Source organism: Mus caroli, chromosome 13 (genome assembly GCF_900094665.2).
Source record: "Mus caroli chromosome 13, CAROLI_EIJ_v1.1, whole genome shotgun sequence".
NCBI classification, from domain to species: Eukaryota; Metazoa; Chordata; class Mammalia; order Rodentia; family Muridae; genus Mus; species Mus caroli.
The window spans coordinates 25010490-25033157 of NC_034582.1; the positions used below are offsets into that span (position 1 = coordinate 25010490).

Consider the following 22668-nt stretch of genomic DNA (forward strand, 5'->3'; position numbering starts at 1 on the left):
AGACATCAGTCAACTGATAGCTATGTAGCTCAACTGTCATGTAGCAGGCAGGCTACCTCTTCCCAGAACAGTGGCTCTCAACCTTCCTAATGTTGCGACTCAGTGGTTCTCACCCACCCAATGCTGCAACCCTTTAATACAACTCCTCATGTTGTGGTGACCCCAACTATAAAATTATTTCATTGCTACCTCACAAATACAATTTTGCTACTGTTATTGATCATAATGTAATAATAATCAGTATTTTTGGAGATAGAGTTTTGCCAAAGGGATCACAGCCAATAGGAGGTTGACAACTGCAGTCATAGAAGGTTTTGTGATTAAAGCAAATTACCATCTCAAACTATTTCTAAGAATACACCTAGAAACTACAGTGAGGAGAAAGAAACCTCAGCTCATTTTTATGGGATGTGCTCAACTCCGTTTTAATGCCAACAACTGATCCCCAAGCACTAGCATCGACCTGAGTGACACTGCTGCACCAGGTTGCCTGGAGCATCTTGAGTCTGTCTGCTTGAGCCTGTAGCTGGGGTGGGAGGGCACCTTCATGACGAAACTATTCTACAGCCAGGTACCCAGCAGGATGTATCCTATACCCAGTATGTACTCAACAAATAATGGCTTAATGAATCAATGACATGCTTGAGGCAGAGAAGCATGGAACTATGCTAAGCCTCCCAGGCAGCTATGAAGAGACAAGGCCCTTCACTTCTAATGAGGCGCTCTGCTCAAGTGAAACCCGGACTCTATGCAAGACTCCTCAGGCTTGCTCCCCAGGCTGTGACAGGGATAAATATGGCATTCTTCTATCACAGTCAACTTGAAAAGAAGCTTATTTGTTTGCCACTGTATGCTTACATGGTTCCATATCAATTTTGTGCACAGGCATGTGCACATGGAACTCACATACACAGATGGGGTTATTACTGTCAGGGCTAGGAGGCTGTTCAGCACTACAGAGACATCTGCTTTCTAGTTCATACTTCCTCCTTGCAAAACTTCCATAGATGTGGACAGACTCTCATTCACTCTTAGGCGATCTGAAATTCCAAAGCTTTAGAAATCCAAATCTTCCTGGCAAATCATTTGCTTGTTTATTTGTTTGTTTGTTTCCTTATTTTATGAGAAAGGGCATCACTACATACACAAGGCTAGCCTGGAACTTGCTATTCTACTGCTCCTGCCTCCTGAGTGCTGGGATTGAAGGTATACTCCACTATACCAGGCTAACACATCGAGTTTTGATGCAAGGGCAGTCTTTGCATAAACATTTCTATAAGCCTGAAAGTTTGTATCATTTTAAGAAATAAATTGTGCATGTCTAGTTTCAGGATTATATTGTATGCATGCTTATGACCCTGACATGGCCAAACTGCACCCCCACCCCCACCCCCAGCGCTATTCCTTTCAGTTTTCCTTTGCACCAGGATTGAAGGAGGGATCACAACTTGAGAAGGGTACTCTGGAGAGGTTTTCTCCTCCATTTAGGTTAGATTTTTTTCTAAACTTACATAACTATGTTTGTGTCTTGTAGAATAGACACACAATATTTCTGCGTATCGAAGAATTCATTATATTTATCTCTTATTCATCACAGAATCAACCTCTGTTATATCTTGCAATTCTGTCATGCAAGTGACCCATAATGTCTGTGATAGCCAACTAACAAACAACAGGGGTGCTTCCATTTGAATGAACCCTTGCTGATTGTCCTTGAGGCCTATAGAGATGTTTGCTACCTACTCCAGAGTCTTCATGTGATATGTCTACCACACACCTCCTGACTGCCAGGATCTGGTCATGGTTATGGTCACGTATGAAAGTCATTTATACACTCTCATAGTTGTGAAACGGAACAGCTCTGTAGGAAAACTATCTTGAGAGGAAGCATTCCACAGGCATCATTTCTAGTCAGCTGGCCTTGTTTGCCACATTCTAACGCCCACTGATAGGCATCTTTTCCTGCTGAAGTTCCCACTTCTTCTGCCCCCTCTCAAGCAATGCTTCCAATATAACCCCCTTTTTCTTTTTGCCTGCACGGCAGAGGGTGTGTCTTTAAGGAAATAGAAAACAGTTCCCTTAGTTAATGAAACGTTTCTATGAGCCTCAGAGTCTATTTTCAACAGTCACTTGTCCACCAAAGTCTGCATTAGCTTATGATTTCTCTTTCCTTCCTTTACACCCACTTAGTTAGTGGAATGGCTCTTGGCCACACTTCAGTCGAAAGAACAAAAGAGAGAGAGAAACACCAACACATCCTTTAATGGGAGACTTGATGTAACACACTGGGGCACTTTCCCCCTGAAAGGAGATGATATTAGTGAAGATAAGCTGGGAAACACACCAACAATCAACGCAGGAAGTGCCTGAAGGCTGAGCAGCCTCACAAGTGCCCTCTTACCAGCAGGAGCTGGCAGGGGGTTAAGAAATGGCAAGCATTGTTTTGGGTGGCCTTTTATGTGAGTTTGGTCAGCCCAAACCCACATGCACCTTTTAACTTGATATTTATTTCTTCTTATTTCATTGTGGGGGACACTAGGACTTATGCAAGTTAAATGCACATTCTTCACTGAGTTGCACCACCCCACCCCTGGCCTGTACATACCTTCTGTCATAAACTAAGTCAAGTGATTTGAGGAAGAAAGGAGGTAAAGGTAATTAAATAACGGTGTTTGAAATCCCTCAAAGGGGGAAAAAAAATCCAGGAAAGAAATAGAACTCTACTTCTGACAACCAACTAATTATACACACATATAGTAGAGTCCTGGTTATGAACATAAAAAGTCAGCGCATCATGAGTGCTATCTGGATATCATAGATATTCCTCCCTGAAGTCAGTTATATAGCCAATGGTGCATTTCTGGAATGCAGAGCAAACGGTGGTAAGTTATGTTCCTGGGCCAATCTAGGCTAACTCCTGTTCTTTTAAGTAAGTTTTGTTGAGGTCTGGGGAGATAGGTCAGTTGGCAAAGTACTTGCCATGGAAGCCTGAGGCCCTCAGCTCGGTTCATAGAAATCAGGCAAGAGGTCAGACATCATGGTATATGCTTATAATGCTGGCTCTGTTGAGTGCAAACAAGCTGATTCTTGAAGTTTGCTGACCAAATAGATTAGCCTAATCCTCAAGCTCCACACCAATGAGAAAGAAGGTTTCAAAATATAAGCTGATTCCTAAGGACTGATTTCTGAGGTTTGCCTTTGGTGCACACACACATCATCCCACATGTGTTCAGATTCTCTCCCACATATAGTCAAGTACATAAGGTTCTATTGGAGCACAGTCACACCCATTCCCTTGTGAGTGCTTCATGCTTCACAAGCAGAGCTGAGTGTCCCAACAGAGACTGTCCTACAGACCATATGGCATCCACTATCTGGCTCTTTACAAAAAACAGTCAATCACTCTGGTGTAGCATCTGTGTCCCTAACACACCAGTGAGGCACCCGCTGGACTGAGCACCAAGTATACAGCTTTCCAGAAAGATGGCCTGTTCCTTCTACCTGCTCTCTGAAGATAGATGACAAGCAATCATAGCCTGTATCCTGATGCATAACAATGAACCAGTGAGGGGCAACAACACCTGGCTGTCTAGTTTTTATGACTCGACCTTCCAGAGCATTCTATAGGAAGTTAAGAGAAAACTGCCAGTCAGGTTCTGGAGCAGGCTGAAATAGAGCTGGGGTTTTCATAGCCTTTCTAGATGTATCTTATGACTTTAGATCACAGAAAATTCAAGAAGACATTTTTTACTAAGTGTTGGGCCTAAAGCCTCAAGGGTTACACATACAAATGGTGAAGATGCGGCTGTCATTTGTAGTGATCATGTTTCTCAGACAGGCAACATGGAAAAAAACAAAACAAAACAAAAACAAAAACAAAAAAAACCTACTGTGAAGGAATTACTGAGCTATGCTCTCAGCAGCTTTAATTGAGACTAAAAGCTGAGACCCAAGTGGAATACTTGAACATTTTCCTATTGCATCACAGCACAGGTCCAAATGACCTCCTGCTTTTCAGCCTGTTCAAATAAACATCTCAGCCCTGAAGACACCTGCAAACCCTCTAAGCATTTAAAAAGTAAACATAGAGAACACGCCACAGGATCGACTTGTAACCAAGGTGGACTGGCAAGTGTTCCTCCCAGAATCTTGCAAGGTACCATCAAGTTATCTGCATCATCAATCCCCATGTGTGGATGGCAGAGCTAGTGAACGCTGAGCTCTGCCGTCTATGTGGCCTGTGGCTGGCTTTCAAAACAAGGCAGTATGCAAGTCTGTTAGAGCATCTACATTTCTTTCTTCCACTTCTTTCCATTAAGGCCTCACAATCATTGTTTGTTTAATTAGGTAAGTAATTGTTTATTTTTTATTGAGGAGATGTGCATCCACACCTTCCTCCAATTTCACTTTACAAACTGCATTGGGATTCTCTCCCTAAGGTCAGAAACGCCTCTATATTTATGTGCAATTCTTTTTTAGAAAAAACAAAGCTTAAGCTCCACCTTTGAACAGTGTAGGTTGCCAATGTCGTAACCATTTCAACCTCTCTGGAGAGTATGCAACTGGGCAGTGATGTAACACACATTTAGTCCCTGAACTCAAGAGGCAGAAGCCAGTGACTGCTGTGAGTTCGAGGCCAGCTTGGCCTGGTCTACAGAGCTAGTTCCAGGACAGCCAAGGCTATACAAAGAAACCCTGTCTCGAAAAGAAAAGAAAATGAGTGTGTAACAGAGCACACATTGTGAAGCTCCCTGTGGGCAGAGAACCTGTTTTACATGACTCTGGGCGATGTCTACCACTCTTGCTTCTCATGTGTGAGGTGATCTTCTAGCCTACTTCCTCTATAGGAAGTCTAACTCTTACTTTTTGCTGCTAGGATACAGACAACAGTGGGCCCATTAAGTTCCCTCTGCAATGTGACAGCATTGGGTTAAAGAACAGATATCACTTGCTTGGCAGCTTAGGCTTCCACAAAACTGAATTGACAGGCAGTGGTGTAATTTACAGGTGGTGAGGAAGCAGGCTGAGTATAGGCACACACATGGAGTTGGTTGGTAAAAAGGAAAGGTTAAATGAGATGATATGCACTGGCATAGCTACAAATGATCAAACTTGGGATTCAGAAAGAGGTCCCCAAAGAGATTAAAGATGGAGCCCAGTCAGACCAAGATCAATCCTTCCTATGGTGGAGTGAGAAACCAGCCATGCTACTGAAACCATGCCAATCAAATAATACTTGCAGGGAAAGCTTGGGCGAGGTGAGAGGGTGGGCTGGATTACACAAACTGAGAGGCAGGATCACTGACAGCTAGTGACTAACTCACAGTACAGAACAGAAGAAAGAACAGAGATTCTAAGAGGTTGGCTTCAGCTCCTCCATGGAATGAAGACTAGGCATGAACAAGCAGGCTGGGGGAAGAGGAGAGAACTGGCTGGGAGCCATCTGGAGAGTAATGAGAAGAAGCTGATGCTCAGCAGAGGGCATGTGGGCCACAAGCTTGAGGGTTCTGAGCATGCTGGTGCCATTTGAAGCAGGACTGGCATGAGATCACATAGGAAGATAATGGAGGAAGGAAGGAGGGATGTGTGTCTCCTGACTCTGGCTAGCTGTCTGCTCAGAGCTTCCTAAGGCCAAGAGGTGGTTAGAATATGCCAGTGCTATCCACCCCTTGCTGCAGGCAAGAATGACTGATGCTTCTGTCCTCCCCGGTGTCTTAGATTTAATTGGTCTAGCGGGACTCTAGAAAGCTCACTGTTTCCAAGGCATGGTTAAATCTGAGATCCAGGATGCTCTGTAAGCTGGCTTCTGACTTCTGTGCTACTAGGCCAGTTCCCTAACATCCTTTGGTACGTGCCATCATCAGGAACTTTTAATCTGCAGCTCTACACTATGCCTGCAGCTTTGCCTTGCTTCCCAACCTCTTCCCTTCCTTACAACACAGCTTCTCTCTTAAGGAATCCCTCGGGCCACACTGAGCTTGGACTGCAGAGCAGGCTGATGCTCCATACTTAAGTTGGTGAATACTTTGGACAAGACAGGGAAACTAGTTTAATAAGCCTGGCCCTTTACTATGCCGTGTGTGAGAAGCATCAGAAGCTTAGGAAAAGCATTGACAATACCCGAGGCCAGTCAACAATCTCATGGTCCTATTGTCAGTCTGTCAGGGGTGGTCCTGAGATAGCAATCCTCCATGAAAGCCCAGGGAGGAAGAAGAAAAAATGCCCCTGAAATATAAACCACAAACCTCAAAGTTTCAGAAACCAGTTGGAAAACTGATGTGGAATATGGCTGCTGTTCACCCTCTAGTACACAAGAAGACAGGAAAGAGCTTTAAATCTTATCTGCACAGTATTGTTTGTTATTTACATTGCTGAGGATGGAGCTCAGGGCCTTATACAAGCAAGCAAGCAGCCAACAAACAAACAAACAACTAAATAAGTAAATAGAATAGAGTAGAGTAGAGTAGAGTAGAATAGAATAGAATAGAATAGAATAGAATAGAATAGAATAGAATAGAATAGAATAGAATGTGTTCTGCCAATGAGCTACATCCCCAGCCAGTCCCTCTGGTTTTTCTAAGGCATAGGAGTGTTTCATTACTGTTCTGTGAGAGGTCTCTTCTGTGACAATAGGGAAAACAAGACACACCTGTAAGTCCCAGGAAGACGTTATTAGTTAGTCTCTAGTAAGAGCTGAAAAATCACGAAGGTAAGCCTTCATACCACTGAGTGGCCTCTCCACAGGCTAGGTAGACAGTATAAGCATTTCCTACAGGATGTGATGACAGTATTGAGGGCAGAATTAGGGAGTTGATGAATCTAATCACCCCAGCATAATGGTACAGACATCAAATTCAGCAGATGTGCAATGTGCAGCTGATTCGAAAGCATTGAGGGCGTCAGTGGGAAACACCTCTAACAAGGCAAGTGTACTGGCCAACCACAGCGGCCCTCAATGGGCAATAACAAGGGATGCCTGCCCTGTGGGGAGATGGTGATATGTGTTGAAGTGGAAGGGACCAGCCATGACTATGTACAGGCACACTATTTTCTAGAGAACACTTATTTGCAAGGAAAAGTCATTCTATGTCAACAAAGGCATGTTAGGCATAGAAGGAAAGACTCATTTTTGTCATAGTTGTTGCCCAAATGAGTAGCCGTGACCAGCAATAGGACAAAGTCCATGTATACTGAGTAGCAGATTCTGTACAACGGTTCATTCACACATTCTCTGTGTGGTCACTTCTGGGCACTGAGAATGAGCAAGGGGGCTCTACTGAGCCACACAATATTGCCAGTCTTCCCTCTGCCATCTTTACTGGCGACCAGAGAGTAGAAAGTCTGCTCCTACTTACATGGTCATCTCACTGTGTCCTTTCCTCACTCTGTAAGTTCAAAGTCTCCCATTAAATGACCAGTGAGCCAAAATGGGCGGACACCTGTTTTTATACTGTTAAGTTTGTCTTTATAATTTCAAATGTTTTGGACATCACACAAAATGTAACTTGTGTGTAGGAGACACTGGGATTCAGGTGGCTTTATTCCCTCTGTAGGTAGTGCCTGATTCTCCTAACTCACAGCTCCTTAATGCCACTCCCGATGCCTGCAAGGGCCCCACTGTCATCTTCAGGTACTGGATTCATCCCACAAGTTTCATTCAAAATAGTCTCTTCTGGGCTGGAGAGAGGCTTCAGCAATTATGAGCTTCACTTCTCCTGGTTTGATTCTCAGCACCCACAGGGTGCTGTGGGCACCAGGCATGCATCTGGTACATACATATATGTGTAGGCAAATAATTAATTTTAAATCATCTTTTCCAAGCTGCCACTGTCCAACCCAACAGAAACCCTGTCTGTACAGAGCTCCTTCCTAATTGTTGCCACCGTGTGTCAAGGCCTCTTTGAGGAAAAAGCCGTGATCTGGTCACTATGTGCCATGCCTTCCCTAACACAACTATAAAAACTGCAATGAGGGGGATGTTCAGAACGTCCACCCATTCTCTTCCCCAGCTCCTACAATGTTGCTTTACCTTTACTGAGCCTTCTGGGTCCTCTAACTACCTGGGCATCTTTTGTTCTAACACCTCAGCTTATGACACAGCAATCCAGCCTATTTCTGGTCATTAACCTTAGATTCCCCATTCTTTTGTCCTTTATTCACTCTTAGAGTTAGATCAATCCCCCAACCATATATCCATCAATTCTTCGATGGAGCCTTCTACCCCGTGGATGCTCTTCTCTCTTTCCTACAAGCCTTCTGACCCACTGTCCTGCTTCCACCATTCCCTCCTCACATACTATCTACTCCCTGAGCTCTGACTCCAATCATCTATTTTCTACATAACCACCATTCTGCAGGCTCCATACTAGTGCATCTGAAAGCAACATTATTGACTTAGCAGAGCTCATGAACTCATGAGGAAAAGCCAAGCCTTGTGCATACCTAACCGGCAGCTAAGCACACAGTGAGTACAGACATGTTGGAAAAATGAATTCCAAATGTTCTGGATGGCAAGGCCCGGTATAACTACTGCTTACTAAGAGTGTCTCCCTCAGAATGGATATCCAATTCACGAGGCCTAAGCAGATTGTTAAATCTCATGCCAATCACCAGGCTGGATGGCACTGTTACAGCTATAAATGATGCTTTAGGACTTTAGGACTATCACGGTAAATAAGTCAAAGTTTCAAATCTGTCTTCCATGAATTTTTCCTCTGATTCAATTTATACTCAAGAAAAAAATTTAAATTATGTTTGCATTTTCATAAAGCTCCTATCTCTAATGACAAATCCAATATAGGATACAGGAATGACAATGTTTAAGAGCTTCTGTGGGATTGAAAAATATCATGATGCACAAAACCAACAGGTATACTGTGGCTTCTCCTTACATAAAGACTAAGGGGCAGACAATCTATCTCCAGTTAGGATGTGGTCAGACACTTTTTTTTTCAAATGAATATTAATTCATTTATTGTTCAATGATTGGGGAAAAGAAATTTGGGGAAAGGTATCTATCAAAGTTATACAATGTTAATACATTTATTATCATTTACAAATTCCATCAAAGGTTTTGAAAATGAGAAGGAAATTTTTATTCTGAGAAATAAATGCATAAGCAAAAGGGAAAATTGCATAAATCAGGCCATCAAAAAGGTAACCTTTCCTTTATTCTGAGTGAAGTACATGATGCATCCAATTCAGATTTATATGCTGTAACCTGACATATCACATTAGAAAATGAATATATAGGCAACCGCTTGTCTTTGCCACGGTATCAGTTGCCCAGAACTAATTATACCCATCTAGTGTCTATGGGAAATCTGTTTTAGGACCCCTCACAGATACTCAAATCTTCAGATGCACAAGCTCCTTATGTAATAGGCATTGTACTTGAATATAACCTAAGCACATCTTATAATTTTAAACTATCTTAGATCTTTAGAGTAATTAACTAATGGCAAGGGAAAATGTGTATTCTCAGTTATGTCCTAGGCTGACTAAATCCACGGAGGTAGATTCCTGCAAATGGGGTATGGTGTTGGGAATACGTTGAATGTCTGTTTTCCCTAAGCTACATACTTTCATACTTGATCACTCTGACAACATTTTAGAATGTGATGCCTAAGTTCTGTATCACAATACCTACCCTGGGAAAACAGTGGTTAAAGTTAAAGCAGCACCTGACTCAGGTAAGGATGCCAAGAAGGTCACAGGTCGGTTCTCCCCAGAATTCTCTCCATTCCTATCACCAGTGCCTAAGGCGATTGATATCCGCCATCACTACCTCTATAACCTCTAACATGGGGTTCTGGACTCCTGTCTTAATCACTACAGAGAAATCTGCATGGTCTGTTAAATACATTAAGTGGTCAGGAACTTACATGGTCTAAGATACCAGGTTTCACAGCAGGGAATACAAGAATGTCGTATTGCACTGTCTCAGTTTGGTTTCTATGGCTGTGATGAAGACCATGACCAAAAGCAACAAGGGGAGGAGAAGGTATACTCTGGCTTATCATTTACAGTGTATCAGCTAGAGAAATCAGAGGGGGAACTCAGGGCAGGAACTCAGGCAGGAACTTTATAGCATAGGTCATGGAAGAACGTGGGTTACTGCATTGTTCCTCATAGCTTGCCCAGTCTGCATTTTAATAGCACCTGGGACCACCAGCCCAGGACTGCACCCTCCAAGTGCACTGGGACCTCCCACATCAATCACCAATCAAGAAAATACAGCACAAGCTTGCCTACAGCTTGCCTATGGGCCAATCTGGTGTGGTTCTCAGTTGAGGTTCCCTCTTCCCAAATGATTCTAGCCCATGTCTAGTTGACATAAAACTCACCAGCACACCCACCAAGGCTCCCTTGGTCCTTTGTCACTTAGAAACTGATTTGCAAGACAAAGAAAAGGAAATAGAGCTTCTTTTCAGTGCCACTTATCACTGGCTCAGCACCCTAATCCAAGCACCAGACATCCTTAGAAGTGTTTTAAGTCTTAGAGTCTTAGTTAAGTCTATGCAAACAGTTCTCCATCAAAAATCCCCTGGAACATGAAACTCTTCTGGTCAAAAATGTTTCAGGGAAGGGAACAAACCCATGGACAGAAGCTCCACTGTCAGGAATATGTTCCTGTCATTTCTAGTCTTTAAAACAATCCTTTATATACATCTTAAAACGATCTGTAGTTACAGTGTTTAAGCTCTGATGTCTACACTACATTAACAACTTGACAGGTAACATGGAACAACTAGTGTGCACCCTGTATACTACACTGCTGTTATCTTTGTCTTTATATACTTATAATTTTTTTTAATGGCTAAAGAAGGCCAATTAGGCTTACTTAACTATTCCCCACTTGCCTAATAACAATGCTTGATGGCCATGAATTGTTTTAAAAAGAGTTATTTACAACTGAGCCAAGAGGAAAGGAGTCCAGCTGGAGATGTGTGTGTCAGGTAACAACACCGTGGAGACAGACAAGCCAGTGCGGGTGAGGTTTGTCAGCACCCTGCTGTTCCGTGCGCTTTCTTTTATTGCTTTTATACTTATGCTCCCATTTGTTGCTGTCCTGTCCCTGCACTAAATGTAACGTTCAGCAAGGCTGAGGCTTGCAGTCAAGGCTGTAGACATGGGACCTGGATCTGCCCAAGCCCTGTTTACATCTGCAGCCTTGCACCAGCTTGCAGAGGACAATCTGCACGGAGCCTAGGAGGCGTGGGGGTGGGGCGAAAAAGAGAATGAAGAAAACTAAATTTCTCTGACCCATGGATAAGCTGCTGTATAGTTCTAAAAACTGATGAAAACCATTGCACCTCCTCCATGACCCCAAATAAGCCCCAGTGTCATCCCATTTGTGGAGAAGCATGAAAACTGTTCTGAGCCAGTTATTGCTGCCTCTCTCGATAAGCCCAAGACTCATTTCTATTATGATCCCACGGCTGCGACCTGGAGGGTCAGACATGAGCAGGGCGGCTTGATAACTCCCTACTTTCTACATCTAATTTAGCACCTACTGTAAAAAATCCTTTGTATCAGCAAGGCAGCCATCACTGATCTCTCCCTCAGACCTATCACACCAATAATACGGCGTCTAAAATTCATTTCAGGGGTGGCTAGGCTTTTTGACCTATCTTCTCTTCAAGTACTATGTCAAAAAAAAAATAGAGTTATTTTTGTTTTATATATTAAACACACATTTTCTTTTATCTCTGGCCTTTATGACAAAGGGGTCTTTACTCGATAACCAGAGGACAATTTAATAGACAGCGCAGTCTGCTCCATTGTCTTGTTTTTATGTCAATTCAGAAATCAGTCAATGCTTTTTCATGTTGTAGATCAGGGTTCCTACACAGAGGTCCAATAGATGTAAATTCTGAGGCTGACCTTTGCCAGGCAGAACTGCAGCTACCAGAAGAAAGGGCTCAGGCGCATGTGTGTGTAGTGAGGGTGAGGCAAGGAAGTTAGAAAAAGTACAAAGGAGAACAGACTGCTAAGCTTTCCCCTGTGCCATTCAAACCCAACAAGAACGAGTCCCATGCAGCTCATGAAAGCTCACTGTTAAGAGCACTAGCTGTTAGGTGCTGGCACTAAAGCCTACAGGGATGTGCCTAGGTCTCTGGTTCCCAAGGCTTAGGATTATAAGCCTTGGAATCTGGAAGCTCGCTTCTTAAGTCTGAGGTGCTCCTTACCCATCTGTGATTTCTATTTGGAGCAGAAGAATGCAGAGAGCCATTTGCAATGAAGCCATTAATAGTAGAGAGACGCTAGGTGTTCCCCAGCCTATTCAACCTAGCATCTTCCCAGTTTGTTACATGCATGCCCGTTATCCCTTACTATACCAAAATGCCTGAAGATGGTGAATTTTAATCATAGTTTTTGGGTGATTGAGGGCATGAGACTGAGGGCCGCACCACATAGCGACAGGAAGACAGGTTGGAAGCGGCAAGACGAGGACCTCCCACTAGGTCACACCTCTTCCTGTATTGCTGAGATTGAGCCCAAGGACTCACACATGCTCAGCAAGCACTCTACTTTTGAGCCTAGTCTATTGGGCTATCTTTCAATGGGTCTACCACTTCAGCACCACTAAACTGAACGCCAAGTCCCCAGTACAGGGATTCTTATAGGGCATGTTCAAACTGCCACCCACAGCTGTGTCTAACCCACACTTCAGGTTGAAGAGGCTGCTTCAGCACAGACTAGTTTGTATATACTATTTGTTTTCAGGAACTACTTATCTTAATACTCCCAAAACGTGTGTTCATTATTTTCTGATTGTGTGTGTCTGTGTGTCACTGTTTAAAATCTCTTTATATTATCACTTAAGTGTTATATGAAATCTTTTCTAGTGTTGGCTGTTCATCAGACATAAGACTTACATGCTACCTAGTGTAGCTATCATTTTGTTGATGATTTCTGTGGCTGTGCAGACCATGTTGTTCAGTACTGCCCTATTTCTTTTCAGTTTTGAAGCCCAAGTTTCCATGTGGAATTAAAAAAAAAAAAAAAAGAAATGCCAAGATTTTATGAGGAAGCCTCTGGCCTCTGCTTCATCTGGATCTTGGAGCCTTACCACCACCTCACTCTCTGCAGGTACTTGGGGTTAGGTAAGCCATGGATTCAGTCAGATCTCTTTTTATGTGGGAACCTAGCTTTCTCACAGTTACTTATTATTCAGATTACCCTTTTCCCATTTTGTCCTCTGGTGCCAAGGTTGAAAAGGAGTTCACCATATGCTTGGAATTATCTTTCAACTCTCTTCTGTCTGATTCTTCTATGAATCTGCTTTTAAGCCACCATGACAATGTTGCTATTAATAAAACTTCATAACACAATTTTAAAACAGACTATGTGGTGCCTCTCTCTTTCTCAGAATTGCTTTGGCTATTCAGGGTCTTCGTGATTCCACATAAATTATTTAATGAGTTTTTCCATTTTTGTAAAGAATACCATGAGGGGTTTAACAAGGATTGTGCTGAATTTGTGTCTGATAGTTTTGAATCTTTGGAGAATATTGTCATTTTAATAATATTAATTATTTTGGCTTATGAACTTTGGATTCTTATATCTTCTTCAGTTTCTTCTATTGAAGTTTTAAGTAGGTTTGTTCTACCAACATCTTTCACTTCATTGTTTAACTTTATTCTTGACTATTTCTGATACTGTTACAAAAAGAGACTTTTCCTGATTTTTTGTTTCCAGCTTGGTCGGTATTTTCATATGGCACTGCAGTGGGTTAGTGACTTGAGTGAATTCAGTTTGAGGATTTATAACTGCATTTCACACAGAGGGTCACATCATCTTTAAACAAAAACTTTTTTTTTTTTTTTTTNTTTTTTTCGAGACAGGGTTTCTCTGTGTAGCCCTGGCTGTCCTGGCACTCACTTTGTAGACCAGGCTGGCCTCGAACTCAGAAATCCGCCTGCCTCTGTCTCCAGAGTGCTGGGACTAAAGGCGTGCGCCACCACGCCCGGCTAAACAAAAACTTTCTTTCTGCCTTCTTTTATGTCTTTACTTTTCTTGTCTGATCATTCATTAGCATTTTCAGTGACATAGAAAATGACAGAAGTAGCCATCTTTGTCATGCAGCAGATATTGAGGGAAAGGCTTAGTGTTTTTTCTGTTACAAGACTTGCCCCCCCCCTTTTGGGTGGGTATTGTTGTTTGTTTTTGATAAGTAGCCTTCATTATATTGAGGATTCTCTTTGAACTCATAAATTGCTGATAGTTCCAAGTAGCTCTTGTTAATCAAGCAGAATCCATGAACTTGTCCGATGCCTTTTGTCATCGAGATGATCACAATTCTTCCTGTATTTTTTTCCACTGCTGCCTGCATCACAATCATTAAATTACAACTATTAATCCAGCTTCGCATGGCCGGGACCAGTTCCACCGGGTCATGATGTACAATCTTTGTAATATGCTTTGAATTTGACTTGGCAATATTTAACTGAAGATTTTCAGAACAATGCTAACAGACTGTGGTTTTCTTTCATGATTTAGACGGCAATATAGTGTTAGACTTGTGAAATACATTTTTTTTTTTTTTTTGGATGGAGTTGGAGCTGGATATGGTGTCCTAGACCTGGGACATGCTGGGCAAGCACACTACAACCCCAGCCCTTCCTTTTCATCTCGGGAAGAAGAGTCTTTCAAAGCTCTCTGGCTGGTTTTATTTGATCTGCCTGCTCTTAAGGTCTGGCACACAGCTGTCTCCTTTAGCACACTGGAGGTCTGCTCACCTCTTATCTGTGCTAAGCCATATGCTTCTTTTCTCCTGTGTCCTCTTCCTTCACCCGCTCTCTTATTGGATGATGCCCAGGCTGTCTTTAAAAGCTTTCTGATAAGTGCACAGAGTCATAGACTGGGAAGCATTTTCTTAAGCATTGGTCATTGAATGTTCTTTGGGTGCTGTCCAGAAGTCTGAGCCACTCTGATCCCTGAGCCTTTCAACATGAGCTGGTTCTTCTCCCTTATCATGGTTTAAGTCTGTTATAGATTCATGATTCAGGCCTGTGGTGGCCACTTTCAGTCATTGGAAGTACTTTTGAATTATTTCATTATTTTTATCGTCAGTCTGTTTAGAATGCATGTTATTTGAATGTTGAATATTCTAACAATATTTTCTACCTAATTTCATTTTATTCTATTTTCTAGGTACATTTTCTCTACTTTGTCTCAACTCCATGGTATTTTCCTCTTTTGTTACCATGTTTGCATTTTTAAGAGTTCCCCTTTATCTTCTAGAGTATTATTCAAATGGTGCCTGCATCTTGTGTCATGAGTTTAATATTGATGGTAGTTCCTAGCATTGTTTCCTCTACTTAGAGTCCTGTCTGTTTTCTCTTCTTAACCACTCTGGGCTGTTGACACTAGTCTTTTGCTTCTTATCAGCTATTAACTTTTCTGAGATGTCTGACAGTCCATGAATGGTATTCATGCTCAAAAGTAAGGGACAGAAAACAGCGACTGGCACTTCCAAGACCACACTCAAGCTTGCTGTGAAGTTCTCTATGCAGGGATCCGCCTAGATGGCTTACCTCTAGAACGTCTATAGACAGTGTTTCTTAGTACTGGGCTGGCCAGCTTTCCCAAAGAGACAGTTTTAAACTCTTCTTAGGAGGGCAAAGCCACATTACTGACAGTGTTCTACTTGCTTAACAAAAACAGCATTCTATGTTTAGATGCTGACTGGAATCTGCTTGTCCTCAACCATATCCAGTGTCCTTCCATCTATAGATTTTTCTACTGTCACCTCATGGGAATACACAAGCCACCAAGTTTCCGCTGGGACAGGGGGAAGGATGTCACCTAGAAGCCAGAGATGGAGGTAGGTGGAAAGAAGAATCTAACTCCTTTATAGTTTACACAGTTTTTCTTTTTTTTATTACAGTGTTTTCTCTTACAGAAGTACCAGCTAATTCCCTAACCACGTGAATAATCCCCAGCATCTGTCTTCCAGCACTGATGACAAATTGGTTGCAATACTCCCAAAGATACAAAGAAGTACAGATGCTCAAGTACCTTATACAAAAGGTGGTAGCAATTGCATTGAGCCTATTTAGCCTACACAGGTCCTTTGGTATACTTTAAAATGAATCTCCTCTTGTTTACTTACAATACCCAATGCAATGTAAGTCCTTGGTAAGTAGAGCTCATATTGTGTTACTAAGGGAATGAGGACAAGGGATAATGTTGGTTTGGTACATAGGCATTTTTCCCTAAATGGCTTTATCCATGGATGGCTGAACCTGTAGATGTGAAGCCCATGGTGAAGGGTGCTGTATATGAACTGGTACCTAAGTCTCTCTTGGCCAGTCCACTCTGTGGTCAAGGGCTCATCCACTTTCCAGCTATCACAGTGCCCCTGACTCTAACTTATCTTTATGAGTTAATAATATATGCAACAAGCCTTACGTGGCAGTTATGATAAATTTTATAAAAGAATAGAATCAGATCTCTCTTTTTATTCACTGAAGAATCCTTAGGAGATGTTTTAAAGCCCGATAGTTCATATATGCACAACAACCTCATGAATTCCTTTAAAAATATCCAGTATAAAACAAAATGAGAATCCAGCACTCCATGTCACAACCAGGAAAAACAACAGCAGCAGCCTGAGGAGACTTAGGATTGGGCTAAAAACCCTATTTTTTGTACACTTTATTTTGCAGCCTGCAGAAGAACCAAGCTCACGACCTACAAGGAACACTTTATACCAGTAAAAGGGCACCCTGACAGTGGCATGATATATTTTCATTCCTGGTTCCAGAACTAGCTGGATCTTACATGGGAACGTTCCTCCCATTTCTTTATATTAGTTTTCCCTAAAATAACAAGTTCAAAGCACCACAAAGTCACTTGAGAGGATACTTTTTGATTGCACAGATACCAGAGGTTGAGAGGAAGGGCAGAAAAGAAATTTAAGATGGAAGGGAAGTATTTCTGACTCGAGCAGCATGCAGCTGACACCAATTTCCACGCAGCGGAGTTAGTTGCGAGTCTCACTGAACATCAGGAGAAAGGCTTCAGACATGACCTGTAAATTCTCCTCCAAGTGGAGATTTTTATCATCCATAAATCTACCCAGCTTCGCTCAACCCACATACGTTTTTGATCTGCACAGTTTTGAGGAGGACGGTTCTCATGTATTATCCACTGCCAAGCAAACGCACAGGCTCTTCAGTGAGGTAAACTCTGCCTTTTCTAACTTTAGCTTCCTTCTCTGTGCCTAAGTCTAAATTTGAGCTATTTTATTTTATTTTATTTTATTTTATTTTATTTTTAAAGATAGGTTCAGGCTTGAGAACTGTTAAAAATAATTCAGAAGTTTGGAATAGATTAAAAACTAAAGTGAAAAATGTCTTAAATTGCATGACTGTAGCCACTAAGTAGCCAGAAAGCGGGACTGGGACATAAGTCATTGAGCTATTTTGGTTTTTGCAGCCTCACCAACTCTGTCTTCTGTGACACACTCAGGATTGACAGCTCTTATCCAAACACGGTAAAGCTGAGACAGAGAATCCAGACAGCACTGCTAAGCAGGTGACCAATTTAAAGTCACTAACAGAGGGTAGAAGGTCATGACAACCTCTGGATGTACTGCTCTGAGGGTGGACCTTCACCATTACTCAGACAGGCCCACGCATATAAACACATCAGCATAAAGCATAGAAGCATAGAGGCTATAACCTTAGCCTAACGGTGAAGGGAACTCAGGCTCACACTGAGAAAGGAAAAGCTTAGGAAGGGCCCAGGTTGAGAGAGATGACAGGTTGTTACCATGTGTAACAAATGACCAGGAGAACACTGCTGCAGACACTGGTGAGATTTATGATGGAACCGGAGAATAAATTGTTGATTAGGTAAAACAATCACAATTAATGCGAAAGTTCCCAAATTCTATTAAAACATAATTACCTGAGGTTCCCCACCTTAGAAAACGTCCACTAATTACTACAGACTGGAGTTGTCTGTTGTCTATACAGATTGTTCAGGGAAAAAGTATGGCTGTGTCTCTTACTGTCTTCTCTTAGGAGGGAAGTGGAGGAGCAACAACATGTGGAAGATTCAGAAGAAAGATGCTTGTGTGCACACACATGCAAAAGTAGACATGTGAGGACATGCGTAGCAAGATGCTGAAAGAGCAAAATTGATGAATCTTGGGAGAGTGGCTGGAGGCCACACACCTTAGTCTCTTCTACACACCTACAAGTATTCTTGGCAGTTAAAAACAGGGCCAGTGAAGACACTTCAGCAGGGGACTGTGCTTGGCTCTGTCTCTGGAGCCTGTGTGGTGGATGGACAGAACATCTCGTGAGCTGCCCTTGGACCCTCACCTTTGTGCTCACACACATGGGCCTATGGACACAGACACCCGTGCACACCAAATAAAACCACAAAGCGTTAAAAGAGAATTTAAAAGCATTTCTAAAACCACACATGAGATTGCCCTACCAGGACATAATTTAAAAGTCAGCATTTTCTTTTCTAAAATTTTTGTAAATTTCTGGAATGAATATTTTACTTGCTTTTTATAACAGCACAGCACAAGGGGGCAGAGAGAATACTGTTGCGGTCCCAGCTTTCTACCGCACTGTGAGGCAAAGCAACTTGGTGACACTGAGCCCAGTGAACCGCTCTGCCAAGCAGAAACCTTAAATTCCTGCAAAGATGACAAGAGGCAGGACACACCTGCAACCCACACTGACAATCCCATAGTGTACACTTCCACCTCAACCCTGCGACTTGCTGTTATAGAGTGCACTGCTGTGAAGGGGAAAACTAAGGAGTCAGGACCCATATCCAAGGTGAGAAGACATGGATAGAACAGAATCACAAAAGATGAATGTTTACCACTTGGTTTGATTCTCTTGTCTTTAATTATGAAATAAACACAATTCTAAGGAGCAAGAGTTAGAAATGAGCTTCATGCTACATTACCAAATCGATTTCTGTTGCCCTGAATGTATATTTAACATCAGCTCTAATTCTTGAAACACTTCTAATTCCCCTGAAATAATACAGAATTATTATTGAAGCATACTTATCACAGAGAAAGAAATTCAAGATCAGAACCATAAGACAGCACCATAAGCTCCTTTTCCTTAGAAGTTAGTCCAGAGTCTCATCTCCTCTAAAGCCATTGTTGAGGCAATAAAAATGAGTTCACATTGAATATTATAATTTTAATAAATCAGGTTCATAAAAGACACAGAAGAATTATATAGACCCTTGTAATTTTTCTGGAACTTATACAAAACAAGGCACATAATCAAACTGAAAAAAACAAAAAAACAAAAAACAAAAACCCTAGGCTGAAATATAATAAAAATGACTTTTCAAAGGGCGGGATTTATATTCTCTATATAAATCCAGTCAGTCTTTCTTAGTTATAACACCTTCCACTACAATTCCTAACACAGAAAACACACATGTAGCCACATATTTTATCACAGCCATGGTAATTAAAAATTCCTAAAAGCAGGATAAAAATTAATGCCAAAATAAAAACAAAATTTGAAGAAATAAGTTGAACATAGTATGTAGGTTTTGTTTGTTTTGCATGGTTTTCTTTAAGATCACAAAGTGGCTAGATATAAAATTAATTCAAATCAGTAGCTTTCCTTTATACATATGATAAATGGGCTGAGAAGGGAAATAAGAAAACAATACCCTTCACAATAGTCACAAATAATATGAAATATCTTGATGTAACTTTAACCAAACAAGTGAAAGATCTTTATGACAGACTTCAAGTCTCTCATGAAAGAAATCAAAGACCCCAGAAAATGGAGAGAACTCCTATGCTTATGGATCTGTAGGATTAACACAGTAAAAATGGCCATACTTCCAAAAGCAATCTACAGATTCAACACAATCCCCATCAAAATCCCAACACAATTCTTCAAAGACATGGAAAGAACAATTCTCAATTTCACATGAAAAAAAACCAAAAAACCCAAGATAACAAAAACAATTCTTAACAATAAAAGAACTTCTGGGGTAATCACCATTCCTGACTTCAAGCTGTACTACAGAGTTTTACAGTAGTGGTAAAAACTGAATGGTACTGGTACAGACAGTCAGGTTGATCAGTGGAATAGAACTGAAGACCCAGAAATAAACCCAAACACTTATGGTCACTTGATCTTTGAGAAAGAAGCCAAAAATATACAATGGAAAAAAAGAAAGCATCTTCAATAAATGGTATTGGTCTAATTGGCAGTATGTTTGTAGAAAAATAAAATAGATCCATATTTGTCACCTTGCACCAAGCTCAAGTCCAAGTAGATCAAGGACTTCAATATAAAACCAGATACACTGTCTCCAATAGAAGAGAAAGTGGGAAAGAGCCTTGAACTCATTGGTACAAGGGGAGATTTCCTAAACAGAACTCCATGGCTCAGGTTGTAAGAACAAGAATTGATAAATGGAACCTAACAAAACTGAAAAGCTTCTATAAGGCAAAAGGACACAATCAATAGGACAGCCTACAGATTGGGGGAAAATTTTTCATTAACCCCACATCTGATAGAGAGATAATATCCAAAATATATAAAGAACTTAAGAAGCTAACCTCCAAAAAAATAAACAACCCAATAAAAAAAATGGAATATAGAACTAGACAGAGAATTCACAACTGAGGAATCTTGAATGGTGGAGAAGCACTTAAAGAAATGTTTAAAGTCCTTAGTGAACAGGGAAATGCAAATCAAGATGACCCTGAGATTTCACCTCACACCAATCAGAATGGCTAAGATCAAAAACTCAGGTGACAGCACATGTTGGCTAGGATGTGGAGAAAGAGGAACACTCCTCCACTGCTGGTGAGATTGAAAGCTGCTGGCATAACCACTCTGGAAATCAATCTGAAGGTTCCTCAGAAAATTGGAAATAGATTTACCTGAAGACCCAGCTATACCACTCTTAGGCATATACCCAAAAAGATGCCCCACCATATCATAGGGGCACATCCACTATATTCATAGTGACCTTATTTGTAACAGTCAGAAGCTGGAAATAACCCAGATGTCCAACAAACAATAAATGGATACAGAAAATATGGGCTCATTTACATAATGGAATACTATTCAGCTACTAAGAATGAAGACATCATGAGTTTTGCAGCAAATGGATAGAACTAGAAAATATCATCCTGAGCATGGTAACTCAACAAGACATGCATGGTATGTTCTCACTGATAAGTGGCTATTAGCACCCCCCCCCCCCCAAGTACAGAATACCTAGGATACAATTCACAGAACTCAAGAAGGTTAACAAGGATAAGGGCCCAAGTAAGGATGCCTCAATCCCAGTTGGGAATGAGAATAATCATGGGAGGCAGAGGGAGAGAGGAATCTGGGTGGGAGGGGGGGAGGAAGAGAAACATGACCAGGTATTGGGTGGGGGAGACAGGAGAGAAGCCCTGATGGCCAGCAGAAAGAATTGAAATATCCAACCTTGGGAGGTGAGAGGTGGGAGGAACCTCTAGAAAGTACCAGAGACTTGGGAGATGAGAGACTCTCAGGACTCAAACGGAGGGACCTTAGATGAAATGCCCAACAGTAGGGAGAGGGAACTTACAGAGTTCACCTCCAATAGAAAGACAGGGCATCAAGTGGAAGGATGGGATTGCCATCCCATAGTCAAAAACAATAACTCAGAATTGTTCCTGTCTAAAAGAACTTCAGGGATAAAAATGGAGGAGAGACTGAGGGAAAGTCCAGTGACTGGCTCAAATTGGGATCCATCTCAAGGGGAAGCTCCAAGGCCTGATACTATTACTGATGCTACGGTATGCTTACAGACAAGAGACTAATATGTCCTCTGAGAGGCCCAACAAGCAGCTGACCATTACAACCGCAGATACTTATACCCAAACATTGGACTGAAGTTGGGGACCCCCGTGGTTGAATTAGGAAAAGGCTGGAACAAGCTGAGGAGGAGGGCAACTCCATAGAAAGACCAGCAGTCTCAACAAACTGGGGACCCCTGAGATCTCTCAGATACTGAGCTGCCAACTAGGCAGCATACAGGAGCTGGTCTGGCCCCCAACACATATATAGCAGAGGAATGCCTGGTCTGGCCTTAGTGGGAGAAGATGTGCCTAGCCCCCCAGAGATTTGAGGCCCCAGGGAATGGGGAGGTCTGGTGGGGGGAGAGGGACATACACCTGCAGATGGGAGGGGGGAGAAATGAGATGCAGGACTCTAGGAGAGGGGACCAGGAGTGGGGCAATGGCTAGATTTAAAATAATAATAATAATAATAAAAGATCATCACAAATCAAAACCAGAGGTCACTCTCATCAAATGGAAGTTATTCTGACTCTTCATTAAAAGACACTTGAAATGGTGGTTCTAAGACTAACAGGATGATCAAGCAGAGGCACTCATGTTTGTTCCTTTGTTTTGAAATGGCTTATGATTATCAGGGGCCTTTTGAATAGCTATCACCAAAATCCTGCTTTTTAAACCCTGTTGCTCTATAACATCTTGAGCAAAGATGATCACCGAATCAGACCATTTGAGGAACCTAGTCTCCACTGAGCAGTGAGCATCCCACTGCTCACACAGCTGATTGACAGTCATAGAGGTCATCCATTCACATCAGGACTTAACCGAAGCTTGGGAAGACAGGCAAGAGTTGAATACAACAGCTGAGG

General features: G+C 41.9%; 1 protein-coding gene and 1 long non-coding RNA gene across 3 annotated transcripts in view; one reads left to right on the forward strand and one right to left on the reverse strand.

The window, feature by feature from the left end:
• The window catches only part of Cdkal1 (CDK5 regulatory subunit associated protein 1 like 1), a 661435-nt gene that overhangs the window by 241099 nt on the left and 397668 nt on the right, over positions 1-22668 (reverse strand). The window lies entirely within an intron of this gene.
• Positions 13027-16863, forward strand: LOC110308089. Its single transcript, XR_003834634.1, has 3 exons — positions 13027-13109; positions 15687-15832; positions 15911-16863. It is a non-coding gene; the product is annotated as an uncharacterized LOC110308089 (long non-coding RNA).